General features: G+C 40.1%; 1 protein-coding gene and 1 long non-coding RNA gene across 6 annotated transcripts in view; one reads left to right on the top strand and one right to left on the bottom strand.

Moving 5' to 3' along the window:
* HECW1 (HECT, C2 and WW domain containing E3 ubiquitin protein ligase 1) overlaps positions 1-16332 on the top strand; it is a 259900-nt gene that overhangs the window by 42542 nt on the left and 201026 nt on the right. The window lies entirely within an intron of this gene.
* On the bottom strand, positions 12921-15737 carry LOC120322622. Its single transcript, XR_005562431.1, has 2 exons — positions 15358-15737; positions 12921-13691 (listed from the first exon to the last, which is right to left on the bottom strand). It is a non-coding gene; the product is annotated as an uncharacterized LOC120322622 (long non-coding RNA).

Below are 16332 nucleotides of genomic sequence, written 5' to 3'. Positions count from 1 at the left end.
ACTGCACTATGTGGTTTTTCCGGGGGCTGCAAATATCCCAAATTTATCCCAATTTTTAGGCTGCTCCATTTTTTGGTCGTCTGTTTAGTTAAACTTGGTGTCACTACTCTTCATATGGTGGTTAGAATATCAGATTTGGTCACTGAACCTGCTGTCCATAGAGCAAAACTATGGAAAATGGCCTGAATGCAGAGCATTAACAGTGGCATGGCAAGAGCTTGCTTTTTAAAGGAATACTCGTGTGAACTACCTCAGTGTTCAGAAAGTATTTATGGAATCTATCTTTCACACAGCGTCCATTCCATGTCAAGAAAATCCAATTGTCTGGATACTAACAGATGCTTATTATTTGTGCAGTGATTTGGGAATTCAGTTTTACTTGAGTTCATAGACGACAGTACGTAAATCTGCCCCAGTGCCACTGGGCTAGTGGCTGGAGGTTTCAACTCCTGAACAAAGGAATTAAAAAGTAATAAAATCTGTTGAGAAACAGCTAGATAGCAAGCTAATGTGCTGCCACCTTGAACAGGTTTGAGGCATTCTCTCGATGCTATGGAGATAATGTTTGTAGTTTTCTTCTGGAAAAGATATCCAATGAAATTGCTTAAATGGGAAAAGAAGAAAGATGAATATTGGAGACACTGAAGAATGAAAAACAGTATCTGCTTTTCTTAATTTAATTTAATACTGAAGGAATAAACTCACTTTTCTCAGGGTGGGCTCTAAAATATAAGGGTAGCCGTTTTCTTCAGGTTATTGTTCCAGTGTCAGAAAACAAGCAGTACTTTGTCACTTTCATTTAAAACATGAGGCTAGTGACTTTGTGGTATGAGAGATTTCTCCTTGTAACGTGTGATCCTGTAATGGTTGTCTCTTTGGAAATTTCCTCCCTAAATTTTCTCATTTTTGTGAACTTTTGATCTTCCAGAACCCCCTGCAGAAAGCGGTCAGGCCCCCACTGCTCTAACAGTCCTTGAAGGAGGTAAAGTGATTGCTATCACTTGTACAGTCAGTGCAGAGATTAACATCTTCAACTCTCTACTTCTACAACTTGTTCCTCTGAATTAGGAGGAATTGGTGTGCAGCATCTTTAGAAATCAAGTGATTGTCAATTAACAGATCATCAGAGTTCAAATAATACTTCTTTTCCTTGGAGGATCTTAACTAGGTCTTTCAGTGTTGGGATGGGGATTAAAGGATTGGCATAGACACACCTGCTTTCTTCTCGCCCTAAGGTGTGAATTTTAGAGGTGAGAAGAGAGCAGAGGCAGTAAATTTTGCCACTCTGTCCTACATAGATCATGAACTGTAGTACAGCAGTTTTCTGTCATGTCCAAGCTAAACCTTCTGAGTGGAAGTCCAAAGGATATAGTCTAAGCTGGTGAGAAGGTAGGAAGTGTACATTTTGTTACCATGCCTGTTCCTTGGATCCTTTAAAGTTGCTTTGAAAATAACTTTTCAACGAAGGAAGCAGAAAGGGCTGTGATTACAGAAAGGTGCAGAGCATGTTTCATCTATTCTTCTGGAGACTCCTTAGAGTTGAGAAGAGGTCTGGGCAAATGCTGGTGCAGTGTGAGGCTTAGGTTCTAGTCATCTTTTCTCACCAGCCAGATGATCCAGCTGTCCATGGGCTGCAGAGAACGCGACCCTCTCTGGGATGGTGGGAAATAGCACGGGGGTTTCTGCTCCATGTGTGCTGCATTTTTTAGGCATGATTTTCAGAGCTCACATGGGAGTTTTGGTTCTCAGAGCAAAGGCATAGCTTGGGTGGTGTCAAACTGTGTGCGTAGGACAGAAAGAAAACCAACAGGGACGGCTAAAAAGGACAAAAAACCTCCATTCTTTCATATCGCTTACTAAATAATTGCCTGGATCTCAACATGACTTCCTTACAAATCCGAATTTAAAGTAGAACCTGGGTTTGTCTTTTTCTACTGCTATTTCTGCCGCCTCCATGATTTGTGGGAGGCACTTAAAAAAAACTCACATTAGTGTTCTCATATTACTTTTTTGCCCCCTGTTATGACAATTCCTCAAAATAATGGCTTGTCTGTGATGATCAGAGTGAATTCTTTGGTGACGTTTGCATAAAAGTGTTTTATCGTTGTGGAAGGTGAGTTCAGTGTCTGGAGTAATATAATCAGGGAAGCTCTCTCTCGTTCAGAGAATGAATTAAATTTTGCCTAGCCTTAGGCTGTATTCTTTTAGCTCCATCCTTTAGGGCTCAATTACCAGTTAGATAACTCCCTTACTCCCACTATCTGGACAAGGAGGGCAATCTGCACCACGTATTGCCATTTCTTTAGTGTGAAAAGGTACTGTGGGCAAAATCACTGTCCGGGTTGATGGGTGCTGTGAGTAGAGAAGAAAAAAGCTGAACTCAAGCCACTGTCCTGCCAATAGAAACTGAGCATTGTCATAAGGCGCACACTGTTTCTATAGGCCCTAAGTTGTTGGTTTGCTTGTTTTATTTTTGAAAGCTTTAAATCAACCCTGAGGACATGTAACCCCTTGCCTTTGGATGGCCCATAAAGCTGAATCTTGGCTGCATGCCTGGGACAGGAGCAAAGCTAAAGGTGCTTGATGCTACACACTGCAACTCCAGGCTTCAGTGCTTCTGTAAGGATGCCAGATTAATAACTTTACCAGGGGTGGACTCCTAATCTGCACTCAGACCTCCCATATTACTATGAAATACTGAGAGCTGTTTCTGGGGCGGCTTTTTAACCAGCCCTCATTGTTGGGTTGGGGGCAGCTTGCAAAGTGCCTGATTTTTGTCTTACTCTGATGCCATTGTGGTTGCAACAAAGAAGAGGGTGTAAAAAAACCAAGTCAATAGGTTTTACCACTGTTTGTTCTCTCTTTCTAAATTGTGGGTCCTGGTGCTTTGGAGTTGCTTTACACAATTTTGAATCTGAGAAATTTGTAAAGTCATCAACTTGTGTTTTTGCTTATGGGATACTACTCCTTTCCACTGAGACATGAAAATTGCTGCCTTGTATTTTAAAGGAAAAAAGATAGCATGAAGTTGATGTGTTTTGTGTATGTGAGAAAGTAATTTTTCTGGTGTCTGCAAGTTGTAATTTTAAGAAAAAGGAAAGCTCAGTATTTGTAGCAACTGACATTTAAATTGCTGGTAGCCTAATTTATCTAATCAACTTGAAACACATGGTGAACCTAGGCCAGAATAATTTCTACAACTTTATTAAACTCAAGAGTCCTTACAAGGAGATGCCCTTGCCTTCTTTTCTTTTTGACCATTCTGTTTTAATTTTTAACTTGTCTGTGATGTTGTTTTTAAAGGAGAGATATGTTCAGTTCGTGTTATTCTGTGGAAAAAGGAAGTTTTTGGGAACTTTATAGCCTCTATTTCAGAAAGCAGACGTGGAAATCCTGGTTTCATTTCACACAGGACAATTGGCTGCTTTCCCTTCACAAATGGTGGCTCTTAGGCCACCGTAGGTAGAGACTAATTTAGTCAAAGACAATCTAAGAGGTGAGCATTTGAGCCTGGGAACTTTGACAAGAGCTGCCAGCCTCAGGTGTGTTCTCCAGATCTGCTTGAGAAGCAACAAAAGATCTGACACTCAAAACAGAAAAACAAAAGCAGTAGTGCAAATTCAACATGAAATTAAATAAACCCAGCCCCAGATCAATACCATACATAAAGTGAGAAGGCTTCCTGTAGAAGTCAAGTGCCTTTGTGTTGGTGCATAACAGGAGAGATGGTGCTCTGCCAGCTGCTGATGATCAGAGGGCTGCCTTCAGTCCTAAAGAGTCTCTGTGAAAACCTTTTCCATGTGTGCCTTTTCTATGAGCTTTGTGCTCAATTCATAAAAAAGCTGGTAGAGGAGATACATTATTTATAGGGCTTCTCTGTATCCCTGTGTCTCTTCAGACTGAATGGAGACAGTTCATTGCAGGGCATGTTGGCTCTGGCTCGGTGTGGTATTAACCATTTCTGTCTGGTCTGTACTGCCTTGGACAGTAGGCCAAGGACTGTGACATGTAATGTGTTTTGTAAGATCCATTTAATATCAAGAAGAAGCTACCATTAAAGATTTTATCAAAAAATAAGCTATTTCCCCAATCCCAGGTAAATAATTGGTGGCTGTCAAGGCACTTAGAGGTGACATTTCAAGGGGACTCTGTTGACTTAGTGGATTTTGCCATGACAAAATTAGGAAATTTCTGTATTTGAGTTAGAATCTGCAAGCGGTAAGTCAGTTTTCAGAATATCTTAATTAGCTGGAGTTCATAATAGTGCGCAACATATGAGGATCTGCCATGGCTACAGTTAACCAGTTGTGAATTAGAGTGGATTCTCACAGGGAATATCGGGAGCTGGAATCCACTTTGTTTACTGGCACAGCAAGAGCAAACGGGGATGAGAAGTGAAGTGATAACTGTGTGATGGCATAATTAAAGCTGTATGTCAGTGGTGATTGACTACTAAGAGATCAGAAGAGATTTTGGGGTAACATAACAATTTTTCATCATTACTGGCTTGTAGCACTTATGAATAAAAGACCTTTCCAAAAGCAGATGAGTAAATGTCTTGAAAACACTTTGTGGTTTCTTTGATTCCGAATATAAAAATACTTAGAGGATCACAAAAAATTTCCGTGACTTACATGACGGGATGATTTTTTTTCAAGGAGAATTGTGGATTTATGTCACACTTTATCACGTAATCTCTTGAATATATGTTGGAATTTGACAGGCTTTCTGTTACTATCTTCAGCAGTTAGAGCTTTCAATTCGGAGTGTAGAAATATTTCAAAAGGTCGGAATGATGGCCTTGAAGTAAAGGCAGTGAATCAACGCTTAAATGGCAAGGGGTCTATTTCTGAGTGCTTGCAGAATGTCAGATTAACATGGTGTGCAATGGGACACTGTACTTGACCATTTATGAAGTAAGGATAATTAATATTTCCATTTTCTTTCTTTTCATTTTAAATTAAGCATTTGTGAGCAGCTATTTTCTCTTCCCCTGTGTTTTTGTAACTGCTTCTACAATGGGGTCTTGATCCTATCTATTGCTTCTGGTACTGCTACAGTATTCTGCTTTTGAAATTAAGGAGCCCAAGATCATTACCGTCTGATAAATCTGATGGATAGCCTTTCCAGTTTTCTCCAGACACTTTTCATTTTAAGCCTGGTTCGTATAGGGACACATATTTCTTAAAATACAAGTACTGATGGGGAAAATGCAGAAGTTGCATAATGAGGAAGTTTGGATACTTTTTGCCAAAAGGGCTCTTTTTGATCTCTCTATGCTAAATGAATCTCTTAGAATTTCACTGCTTATGGCTATTCATAATAAATAAATGAATAATTAAAAAAACTGTTATTAGGAAAAAACACGCTGCTGTAGCCTTTGGAAAATGTAGTCCTCGCTTCACTTTCTTCTAGAGTGGAACATGTATAAATGTGAAGGGTCTGATTAAGGGAACTTCAGTGCATCACTGCTAACCTGATGCAATTGCTTTCATTTCACGTTTGCAGGTGGATGTAAAATTGGTGATATAATGGCTGGTAGTTTACTTCATTAAAACTAAACACCTTCTCTAGTGTGTTTACTGCAGAAGAAAGAGTTGTAGGAACTGGATGTGTGATCTCTGTAATTATTTTATGAAAACTTTCCATAGCAGGAATGTTTTGGAAACCTTTGGAATTGGTTAGGGAAAGGGCGTTTCTTTGAATGACAAGTGTCCTAAGGTATGCCCCTTTCAGTCTCTTCTGGGTGTGCTCACATTCTTCATTTGCTGTGAGCTGGAAAGGGGGCAGCCAAGGCAGCTTCACATGAGCTGGTGTGTGGTTCTGCATCCTGCCACGCAGTGTGTAAGCATCTCTTTCTCTGCAAGCTCCTCACTTGCATCTTGGCCTCTTTTGTCTCTAATTCTTTAATGCCAATCCCAAGTGCCTAAAGATAAGTCAAGAACCGGAAGCGAAAAAATTGTTTTATGGAAAAAAATTAGGTTTCTGGAAAGGAAAACCTCTTTTAAATTTGTCTTGTGACTTCTGGGCCTTTAGGGTTGACCTTTTCCAGTTACTCTGAAAAAATAAAGCTACAAACTCACAATACAGAAAGGAAAGATTTTTACTTGTTCATACAACTTCAGGGTTGGGTGTTTTAAGAATACTGAGTATTGTAAAAGGTGCAATTAAATCTTAGTTACTAACTCTTTATCCCCACACACCAAAACCCCTTGAACATTCTGAAATAGGTAACATTTCCAATAATCTTGCTTGCAACTCAGATATTTTCCTTTGTTGCCTTTCTAAAGAGCACATTTCCACTAGACTGAAAACCACCATGTTTACTGGAGAAACTGCCAGGTGTAACCTATCAGTCAAGGCAAGGTGAAATGCTCAGACATGTTTGGAGATGAAAAAACGCATCCTTTCAATTCATTTAATGGACAATGCCTGATCTTTTAAGTTACCATAAATACAATCTCACTTCAATAAGCTTGTCTCGTGGTACGCATTGCTTCTTAATTAAAAAAAAGAATCTGTAAAGATGTGTATAAGTTATGCTGACAAATAAGGATAAATATATACATGTATACACACATGTGTACTCATGTTTTTATTTATAAAAATAAATCAAGGGTCATGCAACAGGGTAATATAAATGCTGCTTCTAATTGCAGAGTGAATTACTGCTGGCTTCTGTAACCCTAAAAAGGCTGAAATGCAGGATGATTCTTCAAGCACAGATTTTCCCAAATCCCTACAAGTAATAAACTCTAAGAAGTAATATTGATTGTGTTTTTACATACCAGCTTGATTACAAACACACATATAATTGCTTTCATAAGCTTTGATAGTTTTATTGCTATAGTTAAGAATATGCCATAATTTGCTGAATTGAAATCACTACAACTATGGTTTTGGTAAGGTAGTTTTCAGCTCTGTTAATTAAATATAAAGGATGTCAGCACGTTTCTAAGCGTGTTCTGATCTCAGTGAACAGTAATAACAAGACAGTGAAACAGGCAGGGGAAATTCCAGATTATATTTTGCAGCGTGTATTCAGAATCAGTAGCTCTGGAAAGCCTGTTTCATGAGAGGTTATTTTCAAAAACAGTTCCCATACATGTCTGTTGTCACGGATAAGGCCTGTTTCTGCCTGAGTTAGAGTCAAGAACAAGTTGACTTCAATGAGCACGGTCTTTGGACTACAAATCCAAAAGTAGTCTTTGGATTCTACTTTACAAGTTAGCATCCTCAGTATATTATTCAGAAAATTATTAACTTTCCCAGCATTTTTTTACCACTCTGAGCATTTGCTTCTGCAAAGTGAGTTTTGAAAAAAGAAGTCTCACATCTTCTAAAGTATCTCTTGTAGTTTAAGCAGTACTCCTTTTTCCTTTTAAATGAAGGTGACACAAAGGGTAAATCAGTGTGGCAGCTGTATGGAAAAATCAGACTGTCTTTGTTTGCATAGGACCTGTTTCCAGGGTACTTCTGTGCTAATTGTGCAGTAAAGCATGAAACTCAGATACACCTGATAGAAAACATGCTACTTAACAGTAATCACATCCTGTCGATTCTTTTTAAGGGATGACACTATGCTTATATGCCACAATATAAGATGCGTATTAGTAGAAATTAAATTGTAGGGGGGAAATTAACTGGGGGATCTGGGGAATGAAAGAAACCAGCAGTCAGATGAAAAATGATAGCTTTATACTGAGTGTGTTGGAGTTTTTTAGTTATAGAAACAGCAATTAATTTTTCAGTTTATTCTTTTTTATGTGGCTAAATATACTATAAATACTATATAAATATACTACTGTGTTGTTGCTGTTTTTTTAACAGCAGCCTTCAAGTTAAATCTGATCACTGGAATTCTGCTAGGGAATTACTCTGGGATCTAAATCAGTGTGTGTAAATTATGCATGCACAAGCACAAGAAATAATTTTGTGTTCATAACAGCCAATTGTACACTCAGACGAATGTTTGCATACGTAGCCACCCATTTGGAATTGGGCCCAAATTAGAATTAATACCATGGGCTAGTTCCAGGATTTAGTTCTCAAGTCTATTTATAATGATGTAATATACATTAAAAATATCCACCTCTGCGGACTGCATTCTGCAGAGGCTTTTCTGGCTGCAAACCAGTGTAGCTGCAACAATCGTACACCATCAGGTAAACATGCACTTTGGAGATAAAAGTCTGGTACATCCGGTAGAACTGTCATCGACACAAATTTAGTGCATGTGTAATGTTAAGAAACGGGCTAGGCTGTGTAAGAGGCTGTAGATAAGACAGCCCCAAGCACCTCTTCTTTTTCGGGCTCCTTACACTCCACGCTGCTTGAACAGTGGCTGTGCAAATGAGGAGATGGGCTATTTCCAGGAGACAGCCACTTCAGTTCAAACCCCCTGAGATGATAGCATGCACTTTAAGAGTAATAATAGCTGCAAGCCACTGAGGGGCCCAGGGGATGGGATCTTGACATGCTGTATGACATTCAAGAAGCCTGCCTCATGTCTTCTGTCAAGCCTAATGCCCAAGCTTGAAGTGCAGTGCTGGAGGGAGAAGGGGGCAAAAAAACTCTCTTGATTTAAAATGGATATTGCATCACTATCATACTTAGCATCTTCTGCAGCTTGGTGCCCCAGACTGTCTGGAGGACAAGGATTTAGAAAGTCTTTCATCTCCTCCCCCATCCACCACTCCATGCTCCCTCTTTACACAGTGACTGCTACTGGAGCTAGGCTCCTAAGAAAGCACAGCATAATGCTTTCTTACAAGTTTACCATCCCATATTCCCACTAATGTTACCCATCCGTTAAGAGATACACATCGATCTTAGAGGATTGTGTACTGTGTCCTCCTAAGTGGTGAGACCAGGCTGAGACTATATACAGCACACCCAGTGTGGTCTCCTGTCACAGGCCGCAGGAACAATCTGCAAGAACCCTCTGTCTGGCCCCATTGTTTGTGGTCAGACAGTGATGTCTCTAGAGATGGAGCTAGTCTTAGTTTTAATCCAGTGATTAGGCTCAGACTGGCCTAAACAAGACATTGGTGTAATTTCATTTTCTATTACTGGAAGACAGTTCCAACGTGCCTTTGGATCCAACCATGTACAATTTCAGAGTTTTTGATGTCAGAAGAGGAAAAACACTCTTACTGTACCATATCTTTTTTAGGACAGCTAAGGATCACCAAAAGAATAGAAGAATAAACCATTACAAGAAAATGATCATGCATAATAAGTTATATTAAGAGAGAGGGAGTTAACTCCTTGTTTTGAATCAAGAGAATGATAACTATGACTCTTGATTTTTTTATCATACACTAATTAGTATTCCTTAGGGTCAGATGACTGTGGTGTGAAATCTTGGCATCAGATGGAATACCGATCTTTCATCAGCTTTCATCATAGCCACTAGTATAATACAGAAATGAGTGTACAGGTGGGTTTTTAATTGGATTGGTTAAGTAAGATGGTTGTTCATCCATTGTCTTCAATTATGAATAAGCCAAACATAAAGTATTGTATGCCTGTGGCATCCAGTAAAGATATTGTAATAGTAATATGTTGTTTGAACTGTAGACACAATCAAATGTGTGAAGAGAACAGATATCAGATGATTGCTTGTTTGCTGCCTATTGCTGATTATTTCATTGGGATTTTTTGTTTGGTTTGTTTGGTTTGTTTGGTTTTTGTTTGGTTTTTTGGGTTTGGTTTTTTTTTATGTGTGTGTGTAGTGGAGGAATCTCATTTTCAAGGTAATACAACAATACTATAAATGAGTAGGATGTCTAATAGGGCTTTAAAACGTGTACTTTTGAAATCATGTCCATGCAACTGAGGTGGAATAATTTGAGACATAGGCTGAGGCAAGCAGAGAGAGAAGGAAAATGAGTCTTTTAAGCTTCTAAGCACCAAGTGTAGAGAACAGAGACATAAGCAGGGAGAGGTTGTATATGTAAGTGCACATGCCTTTTAGGAACAAACTGGGCAGAGAACCAAGGGAGATTTCTTTACTGGTGATTACTGGACACTGAAAACATGCACACAAAATTACTTTCAAGTTCAAAACTTAATCTTCCTTTATTCTTACTGGTAACCTTTTTATCTGGTAAGGTAGTTTCACCTGACAGTGTTGTTGTTTAGGAGCTGGTAAGGGTTTCTCTCTCTTATTGGTTATGAAATTCTCTTGTCTGAAAAGATGCATTTTATTTTTTCCTTTTATTTTTTCTGCTTCGCACAATTTTTTTTGATTGTTCTATGATTGAGATGGATTCTCATTAATTCCTCAGCTCAGCTGCAGTAGGTTCTGGGACCGTGGTGAACTCTCAGAGAATGTGTAGTCCACAGGAATCATCTGAATTATAAGTTTATAAGAAACTCTTACTGGCTTCTTCATGGCATTGCAGGTTCTGTACATTTTAGAAGTGATCTTGAGCAGAAGAGAAAACAAATCAGTTCCTTGGGGGGAAAAAATTTTTTAGTTAAATTCTAAATTTAGTTAAATTCTCATGATTGCAGAAATGACGAAATATAGTCAAATAAATAATTGGTTTTTTGGAAGAGATTACATTCAGGAGTTATTTTGACTTAGTCCAGTATGGGAAATAACAGTCATGAAGGTAGAGATAGAAATGTTCTCTTATCTTTGATATCTGTTTTTCTTAAAAAATTTTAGTCAATTTCAATTCTTAAAAGAAAATCACCTACTGTCACACTTATGGAAGTAAGACCTTGCTTTGATTTTTTTTTTTTTTTTAATTTAACCTACTACCCCTTTTTATAGGGTAAAATTATTTAGGGAAGCAAGACATTATTCAAGACATTATTAATGGGGCTAATATTTCACCTGCTAGAACTCAAATAGCAAATTATAATTCTCCTCAGCAGTACAGGAATTTCACCCTATTATTTCCTAGGTCTCGTTAAAAATAAAAGGACACAATCAATTGCAAGTAACTGTTTTTCGTGCAAGTCATATCTTGAAGACTGCCTGAGATACTTCAAGAGAAGATGGAACTTTGCTGATCTGACCCTGTTGGGATGGAAATTATTTAAGTGGCCCATTTTTTAAAATGTTTCATCTTGCTCTTTCCATTTAGAAGATGGTGCACAGTAAGTAGTGGGACATTAATGGTCTGGATAGGACTTACTGGGCTGTTGTACCTGTGGGCAGGTTTCTGTGAAGATAATCTGATGTGTTCTCAAGTCTATCTACTTGAGAAGTAGCACTTACTTTCTTCGGTGGCTTTTTATAAAATCTAGTGTCATCTTTTAGCTGCCTGATTCATTATCCTATGTATCACTTTTACCAAGTATACAAATATGTTCCTTACAGCCAACTTGAAATGCTGTGAAAATGGACTGCCGGATAAATAATTAGTGATTACTAGTATCCAGTAATCATCAAGGCTTTACATTTCATCTTTGTAAAATATTTCAGCTTGTCTAGACACTTAGCTTGCTTGTAACTTCAGAGATGGTACTGGTTATCTCCTTCTTGGATTCCCAAGAATAAGCGTGTTGAGACTTGCTACTGGTGCTCCCCGAGGGATTTTACGCAAAGTGAGCCGGAACCAACAAGTTAGCAGAAATAATGCTTCTGGTTTGGGATATTTCTTATTTTCAAGGAGGAAAAAAAAACAACTTTAACCTCTTCCCTTTTCTATCTTCCATTAACAACTTGGTCTTTGAATTTTGCTTTGAAAAAGTGAATGGTGCAATTCTAAATATGACTCCTTGAGAAGCTGTTGTGCCTGTGTGTTTATGGGGAAGCACATAAAGTCTGGTGTATCACAGACTGGCACAGAGATGGAAAATCCATTTATATAGTAGACTGACGTCTAAAACGTCTCTTTACCATAATTTCAGTGTTTAGTAAACTATTGAAATCCAGCATTAGATAAGGTAATACATGCATGACTTTGGCATAGATAGTGCCACTTTGTTGTTTTACAGCATCTGTAGTAAAAAGAGGATGGAAGTGGGGTGCAGGGTAATTCCATCAAAATAATAAGGATGAGTCTCGTCTGCTGCCTGCACAGCTGTTAGGAAGGCAGTGTAGCCTTGAGATTTTAGGTGGTGATTTAGAAACAGGAGTAAGAGTTGGTATTTATCATTTACAGTAGAAGCTTGTTATTGCTGGGTATGCTGCTTGCTTCTTCCCCCCCCATTTTTGTGCCTATTAAATATAAGCTGTAGTTTGCAGATACTGATCATTGAACTGAGCAATTCGTAAAAATGTTGCTGGTGCTGCTAATAGATAATTGGATGTTTCTGTGTCCCAATTCGTCAGATAAGTGGAGGAGATTGCCAGCTCCAGAGACATCCAGCAGCAATTTGTTATACCTGAAGCATGCTGGACAAAGGCTTTAGTGGTTTGTTACAGTTAGAGGGGAGTAATGGCATTTAGGCAATGCCAAATAAAGTTTTCTGTCTTGTACCTTTTCCCGCTATAGATCTAATAGCTTTAACATCCTGCTTGAATACAAAATACCATAGTAGTTTACAGCATGATTGTCATATGTGCTGTTTGTTCAAGTCATCTCTATTCCCCCATCTCTGTCTGCTCTGGCCAAATGATGGTTCTAGGTAGACCCTGAAATTCCATTTGCAAGTGCAGGGTTAAAGGGACAGGATAAGGGATAGAAATGCTGACGATTCAATCATTCCTGTTTCTTTAGGAGATGTTCTGGTTTCCTTGTGCTTGACATTTACAGCTCATTCAGTGGTAAACTTCATTTGGTAAGCATTAACTCATCTGCAGATGTTAGTATTCCACTGAACTTTTAGGACCGCTGTTCAGATCCAAGTTCATTTCACAAGTGGCTGATGGACTGTGTTAAACTGTTTTTCTGCTTAAGTCAGTATACTGCCAAGTATCCACATCACTAGGAAAATCACGATTGTCAGGGAGAGACTGAAGACTTGAAGGCAGTCCCTTCAACCAGTATATTTGAGCCAGTGGAGCAACGAGAAATTACTCCATCTGAAGACGTGGTGATGTACACAGCTCCACCTCATCAAGCACAATGTTTTCTACTCAGGCCAGTGCGGAGTCCCAGTGGCACGGCCCAAGCATGAGTTTGGCAGCTGCTGTGCCTACATCTGTCCCAGAACTTGCAGAAGTCTTTTGAGCCCAGTGGTTGAACTGCTGATGCCTGTGCTGATGCATGAAATTTATTAATAAGAAAAGGAAAAAAGTGAAACAAGTAATCAAAAATATCTATGGACCACTTCTCCTGGAAAATGTCTTTGCTAACCAAAATATTAGGTAAAAATGGACATATGCTTCATTACACCATATATGAGAAATGGATAATTAATATTAGTGATACAGAAATATGAACCCTAACTGAGACCTTTCCTATTGGTGCAATAATACCAACTTGCTTTAGTTTTCATTGTGCACTGCCAGTAGTTGCACTGTTATGTATACGGTCAAGGATGTTGATGAGTAGCCTGACAAAATCCAGAGGTGGAAGGAGAGGTTGCAGAGAAACCTGATGTTCCAGAGGCTTGTCAAACAAGAAGAATTGCAACTCTTTTGGAACTCGATCCCTTCATTGAGGATAGGAAATGATGCAGGAGATAAGTGGTTGAGGTGGGCTCTGCAGGAGAAGCTTTCAGGAGATGTTCAGCTTGTTGTTGTCCAGTGTTCCTTTCCCTAGGGCCTCAGTTATTGTAGTGTCCTGTGTAGGAAAGGACATGTCTCACTTTTTGTCCAGCCACAATACTGCTGGAAGCATCCTCTGCTTACAGAGAATGTTCCTCCAACTGTATTTTCTTTCTCTCTTATGCCCCTTTTTTGCTTTGTAGGTTTCTGCTTCTGCAAAATATATCAAACAGCTGCTCATCTTCAGAGGAATTCGTGACCTGTGGATACCCTTCCTACCATCTTTCCTTTCACACCAAGAATTCAGCACTGCTGTTGGTCAGCCTTCATTGCCAACATCCTTGGAATGTTTTCCCCCTTTTCAGTTAGTCTTCACAGGCTCTCTCTTGCAGTCCTTCCTGCTTGCCAGGCAAAGGAAATACTCTAACGTCCTGTTCCCTCTTTTTAAAACTCCAGCTTTCTGCAGTGTTACAGAAAATTTGACAAACAGTTGGAGTCTGTCCTGAGACCACAGCTTACTACAGCAGTGAATATTGTCTCATTTTCTCTTCAGTCTCCATTCATCTCAAGGTCTTAGTGGGCATATGTGAGATGTCACCTTGTTGGGGGCAGAAGTGATGGGTTTTGTTCTATGCTTGTGTCTCCTTGCTTTGTGAAGGATCTTGGTTCAGAACCTAGGTTCTAAATTTTGTCATAATGTGTCAGCACTGATTCACAGAATGGTTTGGGTTGGAAGGGACTTTTAAAGATCATCTAGTCCAACCTCCAAATACTATTGTTTGTAATAGAACATTTATAATAATGTCAGCTATTTTTTGTTAGTATTACTTGGCTGAACAAGGAACTCAGATTGGAAGTCAGGAGGAAAAAAAAATTGTATAGTCTCTGTAAATGAGGTCAGGCTTTGCAGGAAGATTACAGGTGGTCAATGCTTCAAGCCTGTCGCTGTTTTATGAGGCATTTGGACAATGCCCTTAATACAATGCTTAAATTTTTGGTCAGGCCTGAAGTAGCCAGGCAGTGGGACTAGATGATCATTGCAGATCCCTTCTAGATGAGCTATTCCTACCCTTCTTTTTCTCTTCTTCCTACCCCTACTTTCCCTACCAGTACATGCTGAGGAAATCGCTGATGACATTTCTTCCCAGCCCTGCACTAGCAGAAGGCAGTGAATACCCATAACCATCTCCCAGCCTAGGCATTGGCTCTGTCACCTTGTGGGAAGGAGGCCTTCCCACCTTCTGAAGGGCATGAGAGCTGTGGGTCATCTTGAGATAATGGGACCATCTGCACAAATTTGCAAAAAGCAGATGTGATGCGTGGTTATTGAAAGTTTTCTCTGTTCTTCCAGTTTCCCTGGATTTCCATGGGATGGCAAAATTCCTGTCTCTGAGGCTTGGAGGTCAAGCCCTCAGTCTGGTGCAGGATATGCTCCTCAACTAAATGGTTGCAGCTCTTTTGGAGGTGTCAGTTTCCCTGTAGATTTTGTTTCTTCTCCTTGTACTCATTTTGAGAAATGCCTAAACCATTTTCCTTGGGAAAACATACTAAAATACCTGTGCCTGAGAACAGCAGCACTTCCTCAGAGGGAAGGTCCATCTCACCCAAAACTTAATCTCCAAAGGGGCCAAGCACCAGTGACTAAAGGAAAGCACATGAGCAGTGCAAGTCTGCTTCTCTCAGGGTCCTGGGGGAGCTCACAGGCCTCAGTGGCTGAGACCGACCTCCTCTCGGACTCCTACCCGCACTGTCTCCTGCCAAGGGCCCAGGGAATGTGTCCCAGCTCAGCCTGGGGCCTTTAGTCCCTGCCTGAGCCATGCTGGAGGTGTGCCTGTTTCTGTCTCTGTCTCTTGGATGGGTCTAGGCCCTGTACTGCAGAGAGTTGCTCTCCAGGATGGAGTCCTCAGGCTTGGGTCATAGGTTGTCACGCAGAACTCTGAGAATAACGTGTCATAACTATTCTGTTCTGTTTGCTGTGCTCACCATAAGCTAAATAACACAGAGGCTCTTATTTGCCTGCCATGACACTGGCAGTCTCACATGGTTCCAGGTGGACATATAAAAAGCAAACTCTTCAGTCCTTCTTGGCAGCAATCTTCCATGTGTGTAGGGCCTCTAAAGGGAGGCAATTGCCTTTTAGTGTCAGATGTCCACCTGTCCAGCCACCTCCTTACCAACGTCAGCATTACCAGCCACAACCTTCCTCTTCACTACGTGACTGTAGAATTCATTAAAAGATTCATCAGCACCTTTATTCACACTCCTGCAGAGTAAAGCATATCCCCACAGACAGCAGTGACGTGAACTGCGTCGCACTCACCCACCAGTGTTTGGTCTCTTGTAGCTTTTTCAGTGTCTGGGCTGGTTTGGCATTTTCTGCCATGAAACTTCTGAAGTGGAAGCTCAGTTAATGCCAGACATGGATATTTTGTTCCATGGCAGTCTTCAGTTTCGAAATGGACTGGACTGGCACCACCAGCTTCATGCTCAGAGCCCACCCACACACCCCATCTGTGGCTCAGCTGCCCAGCGGAGGCTGGATCTCCTGGTCGTGACTATGTGGAGCTGGACTCCAGCAGGCTACTGATGCGTGGAAACCCCCTTAACACATCTCTCAGGCTCCACCCTTCTTGCTTTGCTGTCATCAAATGTAGGAAATAGGGAAGTTCGTGGTCAGGTCTTTTGAATTTAGATTGCAGAAAACCATCATCCAAGAA

Source organism: Pipra filicauda, unplaced genomic scaffold (genome assembly GCF_003945595.2).
Source record: "Pipra filicauda isolate LSUMZ 115617 unplaced genomic scaffold, ASM394559v2 scaffold137_size4652046_pilon, whole genome shotgun sequence".
NCBI classification, from domain to species: domain Eukaryota; kingdom Metazoa; phylum Chordata; class Aves; order Passeriformes; family Pipridae; genus Pipra; species Pipra filicauda.
The sequence above is the reverse complement of the archived record's forward strand: the minus strand, read 5'-3'. Positions and strand labels throughout refer to the sequence as shown.